Genomic DNA, 23,801 nt, shown 5'->3' with positions numbered 1-23,801 from the left:
GAGACTGAATGTAAATCAACATATACTATGTTCACTTCTTTTTTCTAGTCTTTTTTTTTTTTAATGTCTTCCATGTTTTTTTTTTTCCTTTTGCTCTGATTTTTCTTTCCCAATATAAATCACAAAACAATGTGTATTAAAAATAAAATAAAATAAAAAAAGAAAGAAAGAATGATGTTCCTGATTCTGATTGATTAACTATTAGGGAGGGGATAAACATATTAATTAGAAGGCAAGCAAAAAGTCTTTGAAATATCCTGCTGAGAATATGACCTAATTGAGACTCAACCATCTCCAGCAACAAAATTCATCTCTACCCAGGACATTCTGGTTGGTTTTCCCCTTTCAATGGGACTGATTGGGTGAAGTTTTCTCAGACTAGGCTTAAATGACATGATTCCTATTCCCAGAGCTGGAAGATCAGGCCTGGGGCCTCAGGTTGCAGGAAGTCACATGATCTCTGGGCCTAGAGGTCTCTAAAAGGTGAAGACCCTAGGTCAGCTACAGGAAGTGATAGGAAGTGATGTGACCTGTGGGAAGCAGACAACATTGGTAACCATTAGTCAAGGATGGTTACTTCCTTTTAGTCTATCCAGTGAAAAGGCTTGGATATTTTGCTATTTACTCTCTGACAAGCAACTTGTCAGGTCAACAAGCACATGGTAGGAGCTGAGATGGCTCCTCACTGTGCTTGAGCCTCTTCCTGCAGGGACTAAATAAATGTTTTCTCTTTGTACCTGAAGATGTCTCTAATCAATTAATTTGGGGAAGGGGGTCTAGCATCCATCCCATACACTTCATAAACTGGGTCATCCTAAATTATAATAAAAGATTCCAAAAACAAAGCTTATTTCCTAATGGCAAAAACTCACCTAAACTGAATTCTTTTTGTAAGATCTTCTATTTTCATGGCTCCCACCCAAGATGGAGAAGTATGTACCCAAGAAGATTTGAGCAATCTCATATATCAGCAATGTTCTTCAGAGACTGGATGAATATCCTGACAGGTGCTGGGTTTTGAATGGGGAAATAGGAAAGGAAAACTTTAATCCTAATTTAATAATTGGTTATCAATATAATAGAAAAATAATTTCACAAGACACTCATGAGTTAGAATCTCATCTGTAAAATCTTATGAACAAAGATGGACCACTATTAGCTTTAAAATCTCATAAGGCAGAGAGAAATAGTGGAGGACATAGTCTAAAAGTATGGCAAAATAACCAAGCAAAATTACCCCACAGGTATTCAAAGATTAGAAAGAGAAGTCTACAAAGGGGAAGTGAGGGAAGAGGGTCATTGAATGGAAAATTTTTTACAAAACTACAATTAACTATTCAAGTATGCTGGGACCACCACACTTGTTTACAAACATTACCCTTTATAAAAATTACAATTTTATGGGATTTTCAGGGTTCTTTCTAAAGAGACCAAAGATAGGAAAAACAGCTCTGTTGGCTAACTATATCAAGAGGAAATATATTCTGGGAGTGATATTCTGAGAAATCAAGAAGTATGAAAAAAAATTGAGACCTTCTTTCAAGCCTTGATGATTTCAAATTTGAAAGGAGGATGGGATGAATAAGAGTAATAATATATTCCAGTTTAATCATGCTAAATTTAAGATCCACTGACTATTTCTAGGGGGGATACTTCCAATAGACAGTTGTTGATATGGAACTAGTGAGAAATTAAGGGCTTGGAATTGAAGATCTGTCAGTCATCTGAATCCAGACAATATTTGAAGATTAGAAGAAAAAACATACAAGTACAGAGCCTTGGAGACAACAATGATAAGGGAAATAAGACATGAACAATATTCCAGAAAAGGAGACTAAGAAAGAATTGTCTGACAGGAGTAGTGCCAGATAAGACAGAGTCACAAAAGCTGAAGTAGAAAGGGAAGATATATAGTGTCAGAAGCTATGGAGAGGTCAAAAAGGGAAAGAAAAGGCTATTGCATTTGTCAAGTAAAAGATCTTTGGCAACCTTGGTGAGAACCATTTCACTTCAATAGGAGAGTAAGAAACTAGTTTACAGGGGACTGAAAAAGAGTAATAAGTGAGGCACTTGAAGCAATGAGTATAAAATTATTTTTAAATTTATGACAGGGAAGAGAAATACAGAACAATAATTTAAGGAGGTGTTAAGGTAAAGAAGATGTTTAAGGATATGGAAAACAGACATAAGCAAAGAATTATCAATAGATTAATTAAAATTGTGGGAAAGAGCAAATGATAGAAGGATCAAGCTCTCAGAGAAGATGGCAGAGTATCAAGGATATAAATAGGGTTGACCTTGGCAAGGAGAAAGACTACTTCCTTAGAAACAAAAACAAATAAAGAATGTGGTTTGAGTTGTTGAATAAGAAGATCAAGCTCACAGCAGAAGACTTCTCAGTAAAAGCAAGAAGTAGAGACTAGCATCAAAGACTGTAGCTAAAAAAATACCAAAAATCTAGAAAGGAAACTTTCTACCAAACGCTTTTCATGAGAGAAATATAGCCCTGTTATCTAACCAAGAAATGCTGTGCCATAATATTGTGAATAAAAGGACAAAGGATAGAAAAATGGTTGACAAATATCAGTAATGGATATTTTTAAATTACAAATAAAGTCTTTTCATAGTACAACAATTGATTCAAGAAATTATTATGACATAAGATTTATAGCAGGCATACAAGAATGGTTCAATATTAAGAAAATATTAATCAATTTTTAACTTTAAAAAACCATGGAGTTACCTTAAGTGATACCAGAAAAGCTTTTGATGAAATGCAACATTTATGTTAATAATACCCAAGAAAGTATATTCATAGTGGGACTTCTATTATTGTGAGAAGTATTTATTTAAAAACAAAAGCAAGAATCATCTTCAAAGGGATATTCTAGAATCTTTCCCAACAAATACAGAAATAAAGCAAAGATTTAACTTTAACCATATGATTGTGGTGGAATACTTACTGCGCCATAAGAAAAGATGAAATGGAAATAAATGACTTAAATAGTCCCATTTTAGAAAAAATTGAACAAACTATTAATTAACTCCCTAAGAAAAAACCTCCAGTGTCAGATGAATTTACAAGTGAATTCTACCCAACATTTAAAAAACAATTCCAATGCTATGCAAACCATTAGAAATAATAGGGAAAGAAGGAGTCCTACCAAGTTCCTTTTGTGACACAGATATGGTGCTGATGATAGCTAACCAGGTAGGGTCAAAACAGAAAAAGAAAATTATAGACCAATTTCCCTAATGAATATTCATGCAAAAATCTTAAATAAAAATATTAGCAAAGAGAATACAGCAAGTTATCACCAGGATAATACACTATGACTAAGTAAGATTTTTTTTTTTGGATAAACAACATATATTTTTAAATCTCTTTGAATGAATTGATTTTCCTATCACCTAGTCAAATTCCATCCCATCTCTCCTTTTATTTTTTTTTAATTAAAGCTTTTTATTTTCAAAACATATGCATGGATAATTTTTAACATTCACCCTTGCAAAACTTTGTGTTTCAATTTTTTTTCCTCCCTTCCCCTCACTCTTTCTCCTAGAAGGCAAGTAATCCAATTATGTTAAAAACATGTGCAATTCTTCTGCACAAATTTCCACAAATATCATGCTATACAAGAAAAATCGTATCAAAAAGGAAAAAAATGAGAAAGAAAACAAAATGCAAGCAAACAACAACAAAAAGAGTGAAAATACTATGTTGTCATTCACACTCAGTCCCCACAATTCTCTCTCTGGATGCAAATGGCTCTCTTCATCACAAGACTATTGAATTAAGATTTATATCAGGAATGCAGGGCAGGTTTAACATCAGGAAAACTATTAGCATAATTGAGTATATCAATAGCCAAACTTACAGAAATCATATGATTATCTCAATAGATATAGAAAAAGCATTTGACAAAATCCAATACTATCCTAAAAACACTATAGGAATACGTGGCGTTTTCCTTAAAATGATCAATAGCTTTTATTAAGAATCATCAACAAGCATCATATGTAATGGGGATAAACTAGAAGCATTCCTAATAAGATGAAGGGTGAAACAAGGTTGCCCACTATTACTATTACTATTCAACTATTTAACATTGTATTAGGAATAATAGCCATAGCAATAAGAGAAGAAAAAAATTAACAGAATTAGAATAGGTAATGAGGAAACAAAATTATCATTCTTTGCAGATGATGATGACATATTTACAGAATCCTAGAGAATCAACTAAAAAGCTTTTTACAATTAACAACTTTAGTAAAGTTACAGGATATAAAATAAATCCACCCAAATCAGTGGCATTTCTATATTACCAACAAAATTCAATAGCAAGAGATACAAAGAAAAATTCTATTTAAAATAACTGTAGATAATATAAAATATTTAGGAATCTACTTGCCAAGACAAAGCTAGGAACTATATGAACACAATTATAATACACTTTACACACAAATAAAGTTAGATCTAAACAATTAATTGGAAGAATATCAAATGCTTATGTATAATATATGTAATATCATATGTAATAATATAATGTATAATTATATATAATATTAAAATAATGACATAATGTGTCATTATTATATTAATTATATAAATTATTATTATATTATACATTATATTATTTTATATTATATATAATTATTATATTAATTATAAAAACTTATCTATTTATTCAGTGCCACACCAATCAAAATACCAAGAAATTATTTTACAGAGCTAGAAAAAAATAACAAAATTCATCTTGGAAGAACAAAAGGTCAAGAATTTCAAGGGAAAAATGCAAATGAAAGTGGCCTATCTGTACTAGGATCTAAAACTATATTACAAAGCAATGGTCATCAAAACCATTTGGTATTGGCTAAGAAATAGAATAGTGGACTAGTGAAAAAGATTAGGCTTACAAGACACAGTAGTCAATGAATATAGTAATCTAGTGTTTGATAAACCCAAAGACTCTAGCTTTAGGGTAAGAACTCACTATTTGACAAAAATTGCTGGAAAAATCAAAAAGTAGTATGGCAGAAACTAGGCATTGATCAACATCTAATATTCTATACCAAGATAAGGTCAAAATGAGTTCATGATTTAAACTTAACGAGTAATTCTATAAGCAAATTAGGAGAATAAGGAATAATCTCTCTGTTAGATCTGTTGAGAAGGGAGGAATTTAAGGCCAAACAAAAGCTAGAGATCATTATGAAATGCAAAATGGATAATTTTGATTATATTTAAAAGATTTTGACAAAACAAAGCAGACTATTAGAAGGGAAGTAGAAAACTGGGGAAAAATTTTTACATCCAACTGTTCTGACAAACGCCTCATTTCTAAAATAGATATAGAATTGACTCAAATTTATAAGAATTCAAGCCGTTCTCCAATACATAGCCAAAGGATATGAATAGACAATTTTCAGATGAAGAAATTCAAGCCATTTTTAGTCATATGAAAAAATGTTCTAAATCACTATTGATCAGAGAAATGCAAACTAAAACAACTCTGAGATATCACTATATACCTCTCAGATTGGCTAAGATGACAAGAAAAGATGAGTATTGTAGGGGAGATGGGAAAACTGGGACACTAATACATTGTTAGTGGAGTTGTGAACCATTTTGGACAGCAATTTGAAACTAGGCCCAGAGTGCTATCAAACTGTGCATACTCTTTGATTCAGCAGTATCTCTACTGGGTTTGTATCCCAAAGAGATTATAAAAAAGGTTAAAAGATCCACATGTGCAAAACTATTTTAGCAGCCTTTTTTTGTAGTGGCAAGGAACTGGAAACTGTGTAAATGCCTAGCAGTTAGGGAATGGCTGAATAAGTTATGGTATATGAATGTTATGGAATATTATTGTTCTATAAAAAATGATCAGTGGAATGATTTCAGAAAGGCCTGGAGAGACCTACATGCCTTTCTGAAATATAAGAAGGGAAGCACATATTTAACATATATTGGATTGCTTGCTATATAGAGGAGGGGGTGAGGAAAGGGAGTGAGAAAAATTTGGAAACCAAGGTTTTTCAAGGATGAATATTGAAAACTATCTTTGTATATATTTTGAACACAAAAAGCTATTATTTAAAAAAAAAAAAGAAAAGAAATGATGAACTGATTGATTTTAGAAAAACATGGAAAGATTTACAAAAAATAATGTACAATGAAATGAGCAGACCTAAGAAAATGTTGTACACAAAACAGGTAAAAGAACAGCTGTGAATGAATACTTAAATCAACCATAAAGAACCTATGAATGAAGACACTATTCATTTCCAGATAAAGAACTGATAAATGAAAGTATTGTATGATTTTGTGTGGTGTGTGTGTGTGTGTGTGTGTCCCTCTTCCTTGGTTTCTCTGGTCCTCATGCTCACTCAAACTTCTCCAATGTCTCCACAAAAGGAATTATATGTCAGGTAAAGCAATATCAACTGTCTCCATAATCTGGAATCCAAGCAAGCTAAAAACTCATAAACTAACAACAAAGAAAGCCAATAATTCTAACAGCAAAATAATAAAGAAGCTATCAGAAGATGCCTCTGAATGTGTATGAAGTATATATTTTTCCAAGTGCATATCCTTGTGAATAAGAGTGAAAGCAGAAGTGAAGTAGAAGTTGATGCGGGTGTGGTCCCTTTAAGAATTGATTTATTCCTTTCTTTCTGATTCCCAACCCCTCCTCGTTGATCAATCTAGGACCTTTTGATTCACAAATCCTGGTCTCTTTGAATTCCAATAGAAGATCCAGATCTGTCCCTTACCAGGATCTGAGTCAATTTGAGGCTACACCCACAGGCCCCTCTAGCTAAATCTCCCATTATAAAAGGGGTGAAGCTGGGACATCCTCTGTCCACTGGACCTTCTGTTCAATCCCCTTCTTATCTTTACCTTCGCCTATTTCCTTAACTATACTTTAACCTTACTTCCAAATCCCATAATAAATCTCTTTTATCAATCTAACTTTTTGGGCCAATAAATGCTTTTATTGGGGACTCATACCTCTACTAGATTTCATTTAACTCAGTATCTTTGCATCAAATCCAAAAGGGTTGCAGGGGAACTCTATTTGACTCCCTGTACCCCAAACCTGACACTAGACCTCAATTAAATCCTAATTTCATTTAGGTACCCCATATCTATCCCTCATCAGAAGTGATAAAGAAATGGAATTGAATCATCATAGATTAAACCTCACAGCACCCCTTTTATAGGCAAATCTTGTTTTTATTTAACTAAATTACAGAATGGGGACACATAAAAAGGGTAGGAGAAGAAGAAAATAAAGGCATCTAAAAAGGTGATGTATTCTAATGAAGTCAAAGATGATCAATGAAGGGAAAAAAATTCCTCTGTGTAAGGAAAAAAGAAGATTGGAAATTTTGTTTCAGTAGTGGGAGGGATACTACTAATGAATGAATACTCAGAAGAAAAGAGTTCTAATGCCTAAACCAGGGAAAGATAAAGCATAGGAGAAATCTAGACCCAGATAATTAAATGAATATCAAGTCAAAATTTTCAAATAAATTTTCAAATTTTCAAATAAAATCCCATCAGATTACAATTGCTCCAAGAAATCATTCATTATTACCCAGTCAGATTTATAGGAGGGATGCAAGAATGGCTCGACATTAAGAAAACAATCAATATAATTAATCAAATTAAAAATAAAAATATCTCAAACCATATGATTATCTGAATAGTTGTGGAAAAAGCCTTTGAAAAAATGCTCACTTATGCTAAAAATCTTGCAAAGTATAGGCATAGAAAAACCTTTTTCAATATTATATATGTATATAAACAGCAAGTACCATATGCAATGTGGATACCTTTTTTCAATAAATGTGGAAGTAAAGCAAAGGTTCCCACTTTCTCCACTATTATGTGATACAGGTCTGGAAATGCTAGCAAAAGTAATAAGAGAAAAGAAAGGGATTAATATCATAAAGATAGAAATAGAAGAGGTAAAATCATCCCCATTTGCTAATGATATGATGGTATACTTGGATTCAGAGAATCAGCAGATACTAATTTTAAAAATAACTTTGACGTTTCAGGGCATAAATAAACACTCAAAAGGCAACTGCATTTCTATATAATAATAGCAAAATCTAAGTAGAACTAATAGGGAAATTCCATTGCAAATAACTGCAAGATAAAGTATCTAGGAATCAATCTACCAAAGTACACAAAAACTGATGTAGATTTTATGACAAAGTGCTCCTAAAAGATATAAAGAACATTTCTAGAATAGCTGGAGAAATAGTCTGTGCTTGTGGCTAGGCTATGTCAATATACTATGTCAATATCATAATACTACTAAAGTTAATTTACATTGTCAATGCCATTCTATCAAATTATCAAAATAATACTTTATAGAACTGATTAAATGATAAAATTTATTTGGAAAACCATAATGAATAGCAATGGAGATTGTGAAAAGAGAATCAGAAGTATAGTATTTATAGACCTCAAACTATATTATAAAGCAGCACTCATCAAAATTATGTGGTATTGGCTAAATACCACAGACTAGACAAGGGATAATCAGAAACAAAGAAACTCAATAATTCAGTGTTCTATAATATTGTTTTTTATCCATCATTCTCTAAGAAGATCATGACATAAGGAAGTGACGTCATGATATGCAAATGAATTGGATTTAAAAAATCTATACAAAATCATCAGAGATACTTTCTCCTCTGGAGCCATCTGGGTGCAGAGACAAGATGGCTTAGAATGACTGAAGATCACTCTGATTTCTAGTGGAAGACCTTAGGTTTTTTCCATTCAATAATATAAATTACTTGGAAAAGAAGTCCCTATTTGTTTTGTTTTGTTTTGTTTTAACTACTGAGAAAACTGGAAAGCAATCTGGGAGAAATTTGACTTAAACAACACCTTAGACCATATTCCACAATATATTATAAATAAATATGTTACCTTAATAGCATATCTACTATAAAAAATTAGAAGAGAAGCAAATCATATGTCTCTCAACTGTGGACAGGAGATGTACTTTTTTTTTCCTTGAGGCAACTGGAGTTAAGTGACTTGCCTAGGGTTACACAGAAAGTGTTAAGTGTCTGAGGTTAGATTTGAACTCAGGTCCTCCTGATTTCAGGGGTGGTACTCTTGCTACTGCACCACCTAACTGCCCCAGGAGATGTTCTCTTAACCAAACACGTGTTAGAAACAGTTACAAAAGATAAAATATATGGGTTTGGTTACACAGAACTGAAAAGTTTCTGCATAGTCAAAATTAATATATCTAGAATTAGAAGTGAAGGGGATATATGTGGGAAAAAAATCATTGAATCATATTTCTCTGATAATTATTCATAATCAAAGTTATATAAACAATTAACAGATATTATGAGACCAAAAGCCATTTATCAATAGATAAGTGTCATAGAATATGAATAAAGAATTGGCAAAAGAAATGCGAACTATTAACAAGACAAAAGAACACTCTAAATCATTAGTAATGAGAGAAATATATATTCAAACAACTCTGAAGTTTGACCTCATTTCCTGAAAGCTGGAAAAGATGACAGAAGATGGCAATAACCAATGTTGGAAGGGTTGTAGGACCATACGTACAATGAGATATTGTTGGTGGAACTGTGAATTGATATAACCATTTTGGAAAATAATTAGGAATTATAAATAATAAATAAAGTAACTAAAATATCTGTCTCCTTTAACCAAGAGAATCCTTTTTTGGACTTTTACTTGAAGGGGACCAACATTAAGAAGAAAGTTTCCCTATGCTCAAAGGATTATATGCCCAAATGCAGTTATAAAACTGCATACCTTTGATCCAACAATACCATTTCTAGTTACAATAACATCTGAAAGAGGTGGGAAGAACATATTTGTATAAAAATATTTATAGCAGTTCTTTTTTGTGGTGATTAATAATTGGGATATCAAAAAGATGTCAATCAATTGAACTATGACAAATGACTGTGATTGTAATGGAATTGATATTCCATTGTGCTGTAAGAAATGACAAGCAGGATGATTTCAGAAAAACTTGGAAATGAACTGATGCATGAACTGATGCACAATGAAGTTAACAGAACTAGGAAAATGTTCTTCACAGTAAGCAATATTGTTCAGTGAAGAACTGGGAATAATTTAGCTATTCTTAGCAATACAATAATCCTAGACAATCCCAAAGGACAAATGATGAGGGATTTTATCCCCTCCAGAGAAAGAACTGATATTGATTGAATACAGACTGAAGCATGCTATTTTCACTTTCTTTTTTTCCACTTTTATTGAAGTCTTCTTATACAAAATGAGTAACATGGAAATGGTTTACATAATTGCACATGCATAACATATTTCTGATTGCCTGCCATCTGGGGGGAGAGGAGGAAGGGATTCAAAACTTTAAATAAAAAATTAAAAAGATAGAAACTTCCTCATATACACTAAATTATTTATAGCAGCACTCGTTGTGAAAGCAAAGAAACAGAAACAAAATAAATGCCCATCAATTGATAAATAACAAAATACAATCTACAAAATATAAAATACAACAAAATAACAAAAAACAAGTACATGGATACACCATAATATTACAATGCTATAAGAAATGATGAATGTGATGACTAAAAAAAAAAAAAATAGAAAAATATCCATGAATAATGCAGAGGGAAGTAAGCAGAGCCAAGAAAATCTTTTACACAATGACTACAGTATTTTAAACTGAAAGAACAACACATATACACAAAAATCAAATGTGAATGTTGCAAAACTATAAAGAACAAACATGGCTCAAATGAAGAGAAATGAGAAGATACTCTCACTCTACCTCTTTGCAGAGACGGGAAATGCACATTGCACACATTTTCAGACTTTTTCTATGTATTAATCAATAATGCTTTTTCTTTTTTCTTTTTTAAAAAAAATACTATTTATCATATGGGATGTCTCTCTGGGTGGGGTAGATGAAGGAATATTGGAAGAAACTATGCTGATGCAAAAAACAAAAGACATCAATAAAAACACTTTTTAAAAAGAAATAATGAATAAGGTGAATATAGAAAAACATGAATGCAAAGTGAACTAGGCATAGTCAAGAAAACAGCACATACAAATGACTTCAACAATGTAAATGGAAAAAACAATCATTGCAAAACAACTAAAAATGAAAGTTGTTAAAATACAATCCTCTCTTCTCCTTCCCCCTTCCCTCCCCCCCCCCATCCCCCAGCAAAGATATACTAGAAGACACCTCTTCCAACTCCTTTTCAGAGATGAAGATTTTCAAGTGTGGAAGACTGCATGTTATGGCACTTTTTTTTTCAAATGCATTTATCAGTTTTGTTAAAAAATAAACTCTCTTTCTTTTTTCAAAAAGATTCCTTGTCATAAGCATAGACTCTTAGGAAAAAAGAAAGGAGAAGGATATAGGAGATGCTTTGATGATGTAAAAACAAAATATATTGGTACAAATTTCTTCTTAAAAACAAAGAATTATAAACACAACATACTGTAAAAGATCAGAGACATGTACGATCAGAGAAGGTGAGTGGCTAGTTATATAGTGAAAGCAAATAATAGCCCACATACATTATTGCATATTCATGTAATATCAAAAGATCTAAATAAATACCCTCAGTCTGTTGAATAAACTCATTGGTTAGGATTTATGATGGAACATTGATAAGAGACTCACAAGATGAAAAAGAAAGTATAAATTACAATCTGCTGCACTGGAGAGAGTACCCACCTTGATGAGATTGAATTGAATGAAATATATCAGTGAGATGCATGAAAATATGTGTAAGATAAGGTTCTAGGCTCTGGGGATGAAAAAAAAATTGAAAGCTATATGGTCCCTGCTCTTAAAGATTTAACAGCAAAAACTAATCCCTGATCCTTAACTCGTTTACTCAGCATTCCCTCACACTCGGGCTCCAGTTCTAGCAAGGTTTCTCCTGGAACATACAGAACACACTTATGCTCCAGGATAAATAGCAATTCTATTGTGGTTTCTGTTATCCCTGACAACACCATGTTCTGCTCTTGTCCTTGTACCACCATTCTGTTCCTTAGAGGGAAGATTGAAAATTACCGAAGATCTCTGGAGAAAGGAAATTCAGTTAAAAACCTTGAGCTCCAGTACATAAGCCAATAGGGAAGATATCCTTTTAATTATCTTGTTGATCCTAAGATCCTAAGAGAATGGAAAGAGAGGGAAAGAAGAAACAATAAGGAGGGAAAAGGGAAAGGAAGATTAAGGAAAATTAACATAGAAATGGACTATACAAGTAGAAGACTATACAAACTAGAAGGAAAGTAGGGAACAGTGACACTTGAAGCAGATTCTCATCTGAGCTGGTCAAAGGAAAGTGACATACAGAGAAACACATTTCATTCAATAGGGAAATAGGAGGCAGAAAGAGGAAGACAGAAGAGAGAAAAAGGATTAGGATATCAGGGGTCCTCAAAATACAGCCCCGTGGGCCAGATGCACCACTTGAGGACGTTTATCTCTTACCCAGGGCTATGAAGTTTCTTTATTTAAAGGCCCACAAAACAAAGTTTTTGTTTTTACTATAGTCCGGCCCTCCAACAGTCTGAGGGACAGTGAACTGGGCCTCTATTTAAAAAGTTTGAGGACCCTTGGTAGATTGAAGGAGGCAAAACCTAAGCAAAACCAGGTAAGGTTACCAGCATCATGAACTATAGACAGAGACCAGAAACTACCACTGACCCAGCTCAGTTACTCTAGTTAGTACTGTGGCAGAGACAAAGCAAAGAAACAAAGATCCCAAACTCAGCCATCTCATTCTGGGACATGATTTCTCCCTAGGTGCCCCAGTTTAAGTGTGTTGGAGAAAACCAGTCCAAAAAGCTATTGTCAGGTAGGATTAAAGTGAAGTCAAAGACGAGCACTGTATGTACTTATAACATTCCACTTCTACTTCTAGTCTTACACTGAAAGACTAGAATGACCATATCTCCAGAATTTGTAGAGCCAAAAGGAGCTTCTTCTTTGCCAGGTACATATATAATTTGAAGACATGAATAGATTTTAAAAAATAACAACTTCTGAAACAGGGTGTCCCCAAAGATTTAGCTTTAAAAGTTTAAGACTTCACTAGATTTTTGGTACACACTGTATAATAAAGTACTATGAGTAAGAGAATCCCAAGATAAAATTCTAGAAAAAGAAAATAATCCTACAATGACTACAAATAGAAGTCCCAAAAATGAAATGGCCAAAAAAACTCCTAAAGCAGTTGTAAGAAATGAAAGAACTGGGGGGGAAAAGGGGGAAGTAAATAATGAAAATAGGAGTCTTAGAAGGAGAGTAAACCAGTTAGACTGGAATGTGGGAATCTTACCCAAGTAATGGACATCTTGAAAATTAGAATGGAACATACATAATCAAAGCCATAGAAATAGATGAAATTGCCAAGAAGAAGAATATATCAAAGATAGAGAAATCAGCAAAGCTAAAGCCTTGATAGACTTAGATACACTTATTAGATGGAAAGGAAAAATTAATGAAAGCAATCGTTAAGGGAAAAAAATGACGAGAAAGGTAGGAGGACATGTAAGAAAGCAAGATTGGTGTCACAGAAGCCAAGAGAGAATATCAAAAGGGAATAGGATATTCAGAAATTATAGTGGGAAAATTTTCACAACACATGTTTTTAAAGAAGAAAGAAAAAAGAAGAAGGGGGAGTCAGCAGTGTTAAGTGATGCAAAAAAAAAAAAAAAAGGTCAAGGACTATGAAGTATGTAGTATTCTTACTGGTTTTCAAATGAAAGTAAAAATTTCAAAGGATCATAGAACTTCCTTCAAGATCTAATCTGGTCCACTCCCTTATTTTATGCAAGAAGAAATTAAGTCTTAAAGAAATAAAGAGAGGAAACTAGTTGGTGCTATGGATAAAGCACCAGCCCTGAAGTCAGGAGGACCTGAATTCAAATGTGACCTCAGACACTTAACACTTGCTAGCCGTGTAATCCTGGGCAAATCACTTAACCCCAATTGCCTCAGCCAGAAAAAGAAAAGAAAAGAAAAGAGCTATTTCCCAAAATTAGAGAGTTCAACAATAGTGTTTGGGGATTTAAACTGAAGTCATTTAATTCCAAATCCAGGCAGAATTACACACGTAGACTATTCTCTAAGTATTGGTTAGGAAAGCATTAAAAATCATAGTTTTATGCCATCCATAAACATTAATTTAATTCTTATTATTCTATGTGTAAACTATATGTGCAATCTAATGATTTGGCATACAGGAAAAACAAAATTACATCAGTATTGTTATTTATTCATGAAAGAAGCTACAACAGCATTACAGCTAAATGAAAGGAAGGTTTACAAATTCACTCTGAGTAACACATTAAAGGAGTTGGTAAATCAGTTTGGATTACCCATGTCACAAAAGGCAGCCAAAAAACATCACTTCATGAGACACTTGGTTATCTTGCTTTGCAGTACTTACAATGAATTAGAAACAATGAACAATGCTTGCAAAAGATCTCTATAAAGATAATTGCAGTTGATATGCCAATATCTATTGCTGTAGATGAAGAAATGTTGAAGTTTTTAAAAAGAATTCAGCAAGTCAAATCTCAATTAATTAATTAATGTACACTTTAATACATAGCAACTTTAATGTAAAGGGAAAATTGGCAGAAGAAGAAGACGAAGAAGAAGAAGACGACGACGACGAAGAAGAAGAAGAAGAAGAAAGAGAAGGAGGAGGAGGAGGAGGAGGGAGAAGGAAGAGGAGGAGGAGGAAAAGGAGAAGAAGGAGGAGGAGGAGAAGAATAGACAGGATTGAGAAGTGTAAGAGTTCAAAGGCTACAAATAGAATCTTAAATACATTACAAGTACTTGCTTCAAGAAGAGAGTTGGAACATGGATGCAAAGACAATATAAAAATACAGTTGGGGTTGTTCATTATCACTACTATTATTCAATATCATACTAGAAATGTTAGTTTTAGCAATGAAAAAAGAAAAAAATTGAATTAGATAAATCACGAAGAAATAAAAGTATCACTTTTTGCAGATGATATGATGGCATATTTAGATAATCAGTTAAAAAACTACTAGAAACAGGTCAGAACTTTATCAAAGTTGCAGAATATAGAATAAACTCCATAAGTCATCAGCCTTTTTATATATTACTACCAAAACCTAACAGCAAGAGATAAAAAGAGAAATCCTATTTAAAATAACCATAGGCAATATAAAAAATTTGGGAGTTTACCTGCCATGAAAAAGCAAGAAGTATATGAACACAATTACAAAACATTTTTCACACAAATAAAATTAGATCTAAACAATGAAAGAATATCAGTTGCTCATGGATAAGCTGAGCTAACATAATAAAAATTATAATTCTACCTAAAGTAATCTACTTATTCAGTGCCATATTAACCAAACTGCCAAAATATTACTTTATAAAAGCAAGAAAAAATAATAACAACATCCATCTAGAAGAACAAAAGGTCAAGAATATCAAGGGGATTAATGAAAAAAAAATATTCAAAGGCTGATGGCTTAGCAGTACCAGACTTAAAACAATATAAGCAATATAAGCAGCAGTCATCAAAAGCATTAGATATTGGCTAAGAAATAGAGTCATGGACCATTGGAATAGGTTAGTTACACAAGAGACAATAGTTAATGACTAAAGTAACTTAGTGTTTGATAAACTTAAAGACTCGCTGTTTGACAAAAATTGATGAGAAAATTGGAAAATAATATAATAGAAACTAGGCACTAACTAAGATCTAGCATACTATATGAAGATAAGGTCAAAATGGGTTCATGATTTAGACATAAAGGGTGATATTTTAAGCAAATTAGGAGAGCAAGGGATAATCTATGTGTCAGTTCTATGGAGAAGGGAGAAATATATGACCAAAGAACAGAAAACAGTAAGAAATGCAAAATTGATCATTTTGATTACATTAAATTAAAAAGGTTCTGCACAAATAAAACCAGTGCAGTCAAGATTAGAAGGCAAGTAGAAATCTGGGAAATAATTTTTACAGCCAGTGTTTCTAAAAATAAAGAGCTGTGATGCAATTTTTTAAAGAATACAAGTCATTCCCCTATTAAAAAATGATCAAAGGATGTAAACTGACAATTTTCAGATGAAGAAATTAAAACCATTTCTAGTCATAAAAATTTTTAAATTATTATTGATTAGAGAAATGCAAATTAAGAACTCTAAGATATCACTTCATACTTCTCAGATTGGCTAAGATGACAGGTAAAGATAATGGTAAATATTGAAAAAGATGCTTTTCTGGATGTCCCTTCCTGGGACACTAATGCATTGTTGGTGAAGTTATGAAATGATCCAACTATTCCCAAGAAGAATTTGGAACTATGCACAAAAGGCTATCAAACTGTGAATACCCTTTGATCCAACAGTATCTTAACAAAAAATTCATAAAAGAGGACAAAATACCACATGGGCAGAAATACCACATGGTATTTTCACTTTTTCTTTTGTTTGTTTGTTTTCTTTCTCATGGTATTTTTACTTTTGATCTGATTTTTCTTTTGCAATATGACAAATATGGAAATACATTTAAAAGAATTGCACATATTTTATTTATATCAAATTACTTGTCTTAGAGAGGGGGGAGGTAAGAGAGAAAGAGAGAAAAATTTGGAGCACAAAATCTTATAAAAATGAATGTTGAAAACTATTTTTATATGTATTTGGAAAATAAAATAGTATTGGATTTTTAAAAATGTAGTTGATTGTATATTATTAAGCAGAAAGCAATAAGTCAAACAGATGCCTCTACAAAAAACAGACCAGCTGCTTGTCAAAGCAAAGATTAAAATTAATCCAAAAATAGGACAAAGATGAGAACATATTACATGCAATTATAACATTGCCAACCTAATCTATTTAAATAAGTTATCAATAATAAAAAATGAGAAATAGATAAAGGAACAAACATGAACATAAACTAGTAATGTTTCCTAAGGAAGGGTAACTTATTTATAGCAATCAATACAATAAAGAGACTGAAAGGGCCTAGGGGGCCACCTCAGCCAGCAAACACTTAATCTCCTTGCTAAGTGCAAAGACATGGCAGTCAGGGGAGACAACAGTGAAGATTATAAACTCATTTGCAAAACCTTATGATTTTTTAAAATTTTTTCCCTTCCCTTCCCTGTATCACCACCAAAGACAATCAAGAACAAATCAGTTACTATAGACCCAATTATTTCCCTAACTTTTGTACATATATCAAAGGAATTTCCAAATAATATTCTATTGCTGATTACAACTTTAAAAATACACAATTTCCTAAAAGATTCAGTGAATACAATATGCTATTGTATTTATTGTTTTAACTATAAAAAGGCATTTGATTTGACAAAACAAAATGAAGCTTTAAAGGCTCTCCTCCTACAAGGTCTCTCCCCTGTGTAGGTCAAGATCATAAATGATACCTTAAAAAATCAAAAAGATAATTTTGTTCAGTGACTCTTCTATTATGAGTATCAAATAAGGCATAAAAATAATGCATATACCTTTGTAAAAGTGTTTGTTGCTGTTATAGATGTTCAGTGGAGAATCCAAATAAAACCAAAATGATAATGTCACCTAAATTTTCCAAAATGTCAGTTAAAACATGATCCTATATACTGTGACATATTTAACATGTATTAGACTGCTTGCCATGTAAGGGAGGAGGTGGAAGGAGGGAGGGAAAAAGTCAGAACAGAAGTGAGTGCAAGGGATAATGTAAAAAATTACCCAGGTGTGGTTCTGTCAATAAAAAGTTATAATTAGGGGGGGAAATGATCCTAAAATGTGTAATTAACCAATCAGAGGGTAGGAAAATAAGTCCTATCTTTCTTGTAATAATCAATTGTGGGACTCATCACCAATTTGACTACAACTACCTTTATATTATGCTAAAATTCCCCTTCTTCAGTTCCTCCCTCTGTTATGAAAGCTTCTAACTTCACCTTTATTCTGAGCCAAGGACTCATTCATCAGAACATATAGATCCTAAATCTTATCAAGGTCCCCATAGCAGCCTCTTTACAGGTACCAATAGGTAAATAATCCCCTCCACACCATTCCCTTTCCCATTGGTTACAGCAAGTGGCTTTGGGAAGACAGATTCTATGCTCCAAAGCAGTGACTAGTAAGAACAAACAATCCCTTTTCATTTTGGATAATACAGAGAGGGTTATACAGATAGCAATGCATCGTGACTTTCTTTTCCTTATATGTTTTGTAAAACCTATCCTTTCTTTTTTACTATTAAAGACATCTTCATGTTTTGTCACCTAGGCTTACAATCTGTTATCTTCAATTCTTCACTCTATCTCATGCCATATTTCTACTTAATTGCCAAACTTTGTCATTCCCCTCCTCCTCAACACTTTTTGTACTTGTTTCCTTCCTCTCGATTGAACAGCTTCAATCCTAATTCACAACTTTATCACCTCTCTCCTGAACTATTATAATATGTTCCTTAATTGGTCTCTCTGCCTCAAACACTCCTCTCTCTTGTCCATCCTGTATACAGGTGTTCAGGTGATTTCCTAAAGTATAGGTATTAATCAAGTTTTTTGTTTCTATTTTTGTGGTTTGTATAGCTATTAATTCAACAGCATATATATCTAATTCAAAAATAAATATCTATATACAAGGAGTGCTGAGCAATTGTTTTTTTACTCATAAAGTAAGAAATCAAAAAAAGTGTGGCTACCATTGCTGTACATTATCCTATTAGCAAATGCCAGCGTGCTAATTGCATCAAGCTCCAGAAAAAAAAAAAAAAGTACAGGATTTCCTCCATAAGATTCATAACTCAAATGATAGCCACTTAACCTATATGGTAAAACCAGATGAAAAAACTATGCTTATTGCAAAGTGATTTACAAATGGTGAATCTATTAATGTTGTTGTTGTTGTCATTCAATCATTTCAGTCATCTGGCATTTCATGACTTCATTTGGGGTTTTCTTGGCAAAGATATTGGAGTGGTCTGCCATTTCCCTCCTCAATTTATTTTACAGATGAGGAAAGTGAGATCGAGGGTAAAGTGATGTGTTCAGGATCACGGTACTAGTAATGTCTGAGGTCAGATTTGAACTCAGGAAGATGAATCTTCCTTATTCCAGGCCTGGCACACCGCCATTGTACAACCTAGTTGCTCTGTACAAAAGCATACAAATCTTGAAAAGACACAGGTAAATATATAATGAGCCAGGAGGGAAAATAACAACTGGATTTGAAAAAATGTCTGGGTGTTTTCAAAACTCCATATTTGTTTCTGGTACCAAAAAAACAAGCAAGCATATTTTTAACCAATGTTTTTTTATTAGTGCTGTGAGAATATAAATCATGCAATACTAAAATAACTATGGATTTTTTTTAAAATAAGGTAATACAAATGGCAATAGAAAAATGTCTATTTAGGTGTAAATAGGCTACAGAAGAGATGTCAGATACGCTGCCCATAGTGTAGTCTAAACTAGATTAGAATGTAATTGGTACTCTGAGTTCAAATCCAGCCTCAGGCACTTGATACTTACTAGTTGTGAGATCCTGGACAAGTCATTTCACTCCAGTTGTCTCCAAAAAAAAAGAATATAATTGGGAAATAGTGGGAAAAAATAAATAAAAATATAATAAGACAGTGTTAATATTTGTTTTTCCAAGTCAAGGTGCTGCCCCCAGAGGAATCCTTATGTATGATCTAGTGCTCTCCATTTCTTCCTGAATTTGACACTACAGGGCTACAGCATTTTATAATATTGGGAGGTAGGAAAGGACAGGTGACTTAAACAATGAGGATCTGCATTTATATCCTAATTCTGATGTTCAGTATCTTCAATAACCTTAAACAAGTCCCTTTACACCTTATGCCTCATTTCGCACTTGTAACATGAAGGAATTGAACTAAATGATCTTTGGGATCCCTTCCAGCTCTAGATCTTTTTTTTTTTTTTTTTTAATTCTGTGACTAACTGACTTCTCTAGCTAATTTTTTTTTTTTTACAAATATTTGAGGTGTTGTACAGACATAACTTGAATATATTTCTAGATTTTTTTATTGGAATCCCTATAGGAGTATATTTTTCTTGAAATCCCCACATAAAGCCATTTCCCTATTCTGTTCATTTTCCACCCTGTGTAGAAATCAAGATTATTCCATTTATTTATGGTAATATGAAGATTAAAGAATTGAGAAAGATGGTATTTGTTCTAAGAAATCTATTAATTGGCATTTTGTATGTGGTAAAGTGGATTAATTTATTGAAGATCAATTTGATTTCCTTAGGCACTAGAGACACTAAATCTAAACAAAAGCACTCAATTAAGGAAGGAAATCTCTATTTAACAGAATAACTCCCTCTTTTAGAGTAGTGTAAAAGAATGCTATCTGTTTTATTAGCACCTTTTCCTGTCACCCATATTCATAACCTCAGGGTCTTCCTACTTTTCTTACATCCCATACATTCCATAAATTGCCATGTTTTGTTGATTCTCACTCTATGATATTTCTCATGTGAGTCCTTTCTCTCCATTAACACAGCTACTCCCCTAGTTCAGGTCTTCATCACCTCTCACAATGGTCTCCTTATTGATCTCCTGTATCCATTCTCTTTCCTTTCCACTTCATCATCCATACACTGATAAGCAATAACATTTAGAACTGCTTGCATTAACCTCAGCATTTTTTTCCAGTTAAAATGAGGGAGTCAGTTACATTAAGATAATCAAAATGGTTTCACTATTTTTGTTGGTATCATAAAGATGGGTTCCAAAAAGACAGTTTTTACTAAAATACTGCTGTAAATAGTATCATTTGATATCAGATCATTGGCATTAATATTTGCAAAATTTTATTCTGCAATTTGAAATTCTATTTTAGAAGTGAATCTAAGTTAATGAAATAAATTTCACACCACCAAGGATTAACTTTTTCTTTCCAAAATAGTTTTTCTAATTTATAATCATTGCCTTAACCTATTATTGTTTTTTAATTGATCAGTCTATATTCACAAGACCATAAGTGTACATTTCTGTTGTTTTTACTCTAAGAAAAATGAAATAGTCCTGTTATGTGCAAGTATAGATAAAATTAGTCTTTCAGTAAGAAATGGCCTTAATAATGAATTAAATTATGAAATCATAACAAGTCACCAGAAAACACTGTACGATATCCAACTAACTCACATCATCCCAAGTAAGTTCAGAGATGAAATTGGAAAAAAAAATAATTATGTAAAATTACAGATTTATCAATGCTTCTAAAATGATCTATTTTCATCATTGCTGAAAGGAATTATCAAATTTAGGCTAGAAATTTGAGAGGCAATGTGGCTCCTGAAAAGAACACTGACTAAGTAGTAATAGAATTTATGTTCAAATCCTGCCTCTGGAAATAATTACTTCTGTGACCTTGACTATGTCATTTAATTTCCCTTCAGTTTCCTCATCTATAAAATGAAAACAGTGAGACAGAAAGCCTCTGAAATATTTTCTATCTATAGATCTATGCAGCCATAATGCTAACATCTCAGCTATCTATGTACTAGGTGATATTGAAATAACACTTAAGACAAAGTCATGAAGGCAAACTAGATCAGACCAAGTATAGAGACTGAGAATATCCATCCATCAAGCATTACAATTGCTAGAGTGATGATGTTTGGGGATGATTTGGCAAGCTATATCAGAGATACCAAGAGAAACGAAAAAAATATGGACAGTTTTATTAACTGCCCTGCCCCATCCATACAAAGGCAATTAGAATCCACTATACTACTACTAATCCACATGACTACTTTCTTGTTTTTATATAAAACTTACAGGAATGATCTGCACATTAATCCAGAGTATCCATGATAAAAATATGAGAAACTATCAGGCAGGCTACTGCAAACAATTCTTTGACAATCATATTTTTCTAATCACAAAATTGACTAAGTTGTGTAAAGAATTCAAGAGCTTTGTTCTTTTCATTTAATTATTACAAAAAAAATTAGTTAATAGAGGAAAAAGCCTTATAAATGTTCCAACAGCAATCTCATAAATGTGTGAAAGTCATACAGGCTTCCTTAATTAATGCAACAAGAAAATAATTATCCAATTGTACTGACCATCCCTGTCAAGCAAGGCAAAAAAAGAGATGGAAATTTGTCAAAAGTGTTTGTGGCTGTTGTGGAAAATCTTTCACAAAATTCAAATTGAAGGGAAGTTCCTTCCAGATGGGAAGTTCCCAGATCATCCTATTTATGACTATTTATGACTAAAAATTTGCTTAAACCTCTCCCATTTATGATCTCAATTAAATATCCACTTCTCTAAGGCTATATTAATTCATTTATTTCTTCTTCTTCATCTTTTCTTTTTATTCTTCCAGAGTTGAATGTATATACAGTGGAATATTGGTAAATGTTTAATAACTAGTTCCCTGGAAAGAGGGAATGTACACATAGAACATTTTGTTCTACATTATTAGTATTTTCTCCATCACTTTCTTAAGTCTAGATAATGAACAAAACAATAACTCAAGTCCTGTTTTATATCATTTATTGATTTCTGAAGTATAAATAAATGCTCACACTGAAAATTTTACTATGAGCTCTCACAGGCCAGTTCAGGCTGACTTCAGCATTCCTCCACATCTATTGCTATCTATCTATCTATCTATCTATCTATCTATCTATCTATCTATCTATATGCTTCACTATTATCTGCTAAATTCTACCTATTTAGAACATAAATTTCATGTATTACTATAGTATAATATTGCATATGTTTTGATTTTCTATTGATCCATATTAGCTATACTCAACAAACTTACAATAGAAGTATTTAGATGACCAATAAGTGATCTTATTCCAGAAATTACTAAACAGAAGAAAAAGCATGGGGTAAAATACATTTGGAAAATTGGGTATGACTTTTAAAAATCCCAGCACAAAGACCCAACATAGATGTTCTTCCAGTGATAATGTGTGATAACAAGACTTGATACATACATCACAATCTCTTATTATTCAAAATCATAGATCAACGAAAGGGATATGAAGGAACACAGAATGAATATAAGTAGACGGCAGCTTATTTTCAGTAGTGGCAAAAATTTTTATAGGCATATATAGGCATAATAATGAATTAAATTATGAAATCATAACAAGTCACCAGAAAACACTGTACGATATCCAACTAACTCACATCATCCCAAGTAAGTTCAGAGATGAAATTGGAAAAAAAAAATAATAATTATGTAAAATTACAGATTTATCAATGCTTCTAAAAATGATCTATTTTCATCATTGCTGAAAGGAATTATCAAATTTAGGCTAGAAATTTGAGAGGCAATTTGGCTCCTGAAAAGATCACTGACTAATTTATAGGCAAAAAGGGGGAAAAGGGATGTCATAGAACAGTTTTGTGATCTAAGAATCCCCTTATATTCTTAGAAATTATTTAAAACCTTCCTTCAAAGAACTTTTATTTATGTGAATTATGTGAATATATATTATGTGAATGTTTATTACATTAAAAATTGAAACATATTAGTATTATTGTGAAAATAATTTTGACCTCTTGGATTCCCTGAAAGTATCTCAAGGACTCCCAGGAATCCCCAGACTCCTTTGAGAACTACTGTCACAAAGCATAATTGTTAATAGACTGGCCTTGTAGCAAGAATGAGACTGAGAGCATTCTTGCAAGAGCGAAAGAGAGAGTCCATTTGAGTGCTATACTGATGCCCATGAAATGTAAAAAGTC

Source organism: Antechinus flavipes, chromosome 3 (assembly GCF_016432865.1).
Source record: "Antechinus flavipes isolate AdamAnt ecotype Samford, QLD, Australia chromosome 3, AdamAnt_v2, whole genome shotgun sequence".
Classification (NCBI taxonomy): Eukaryota; Metazoa; Chordata; class Mammalia; order Dasyuromorphia; family Dasyuridae; genus Antechinus; species Antechinus flavipes.
The sequence above is the reverse complement of the archived record's forward strand: the minus strand, read 5'-3'. Positions refer to the sequence as shown.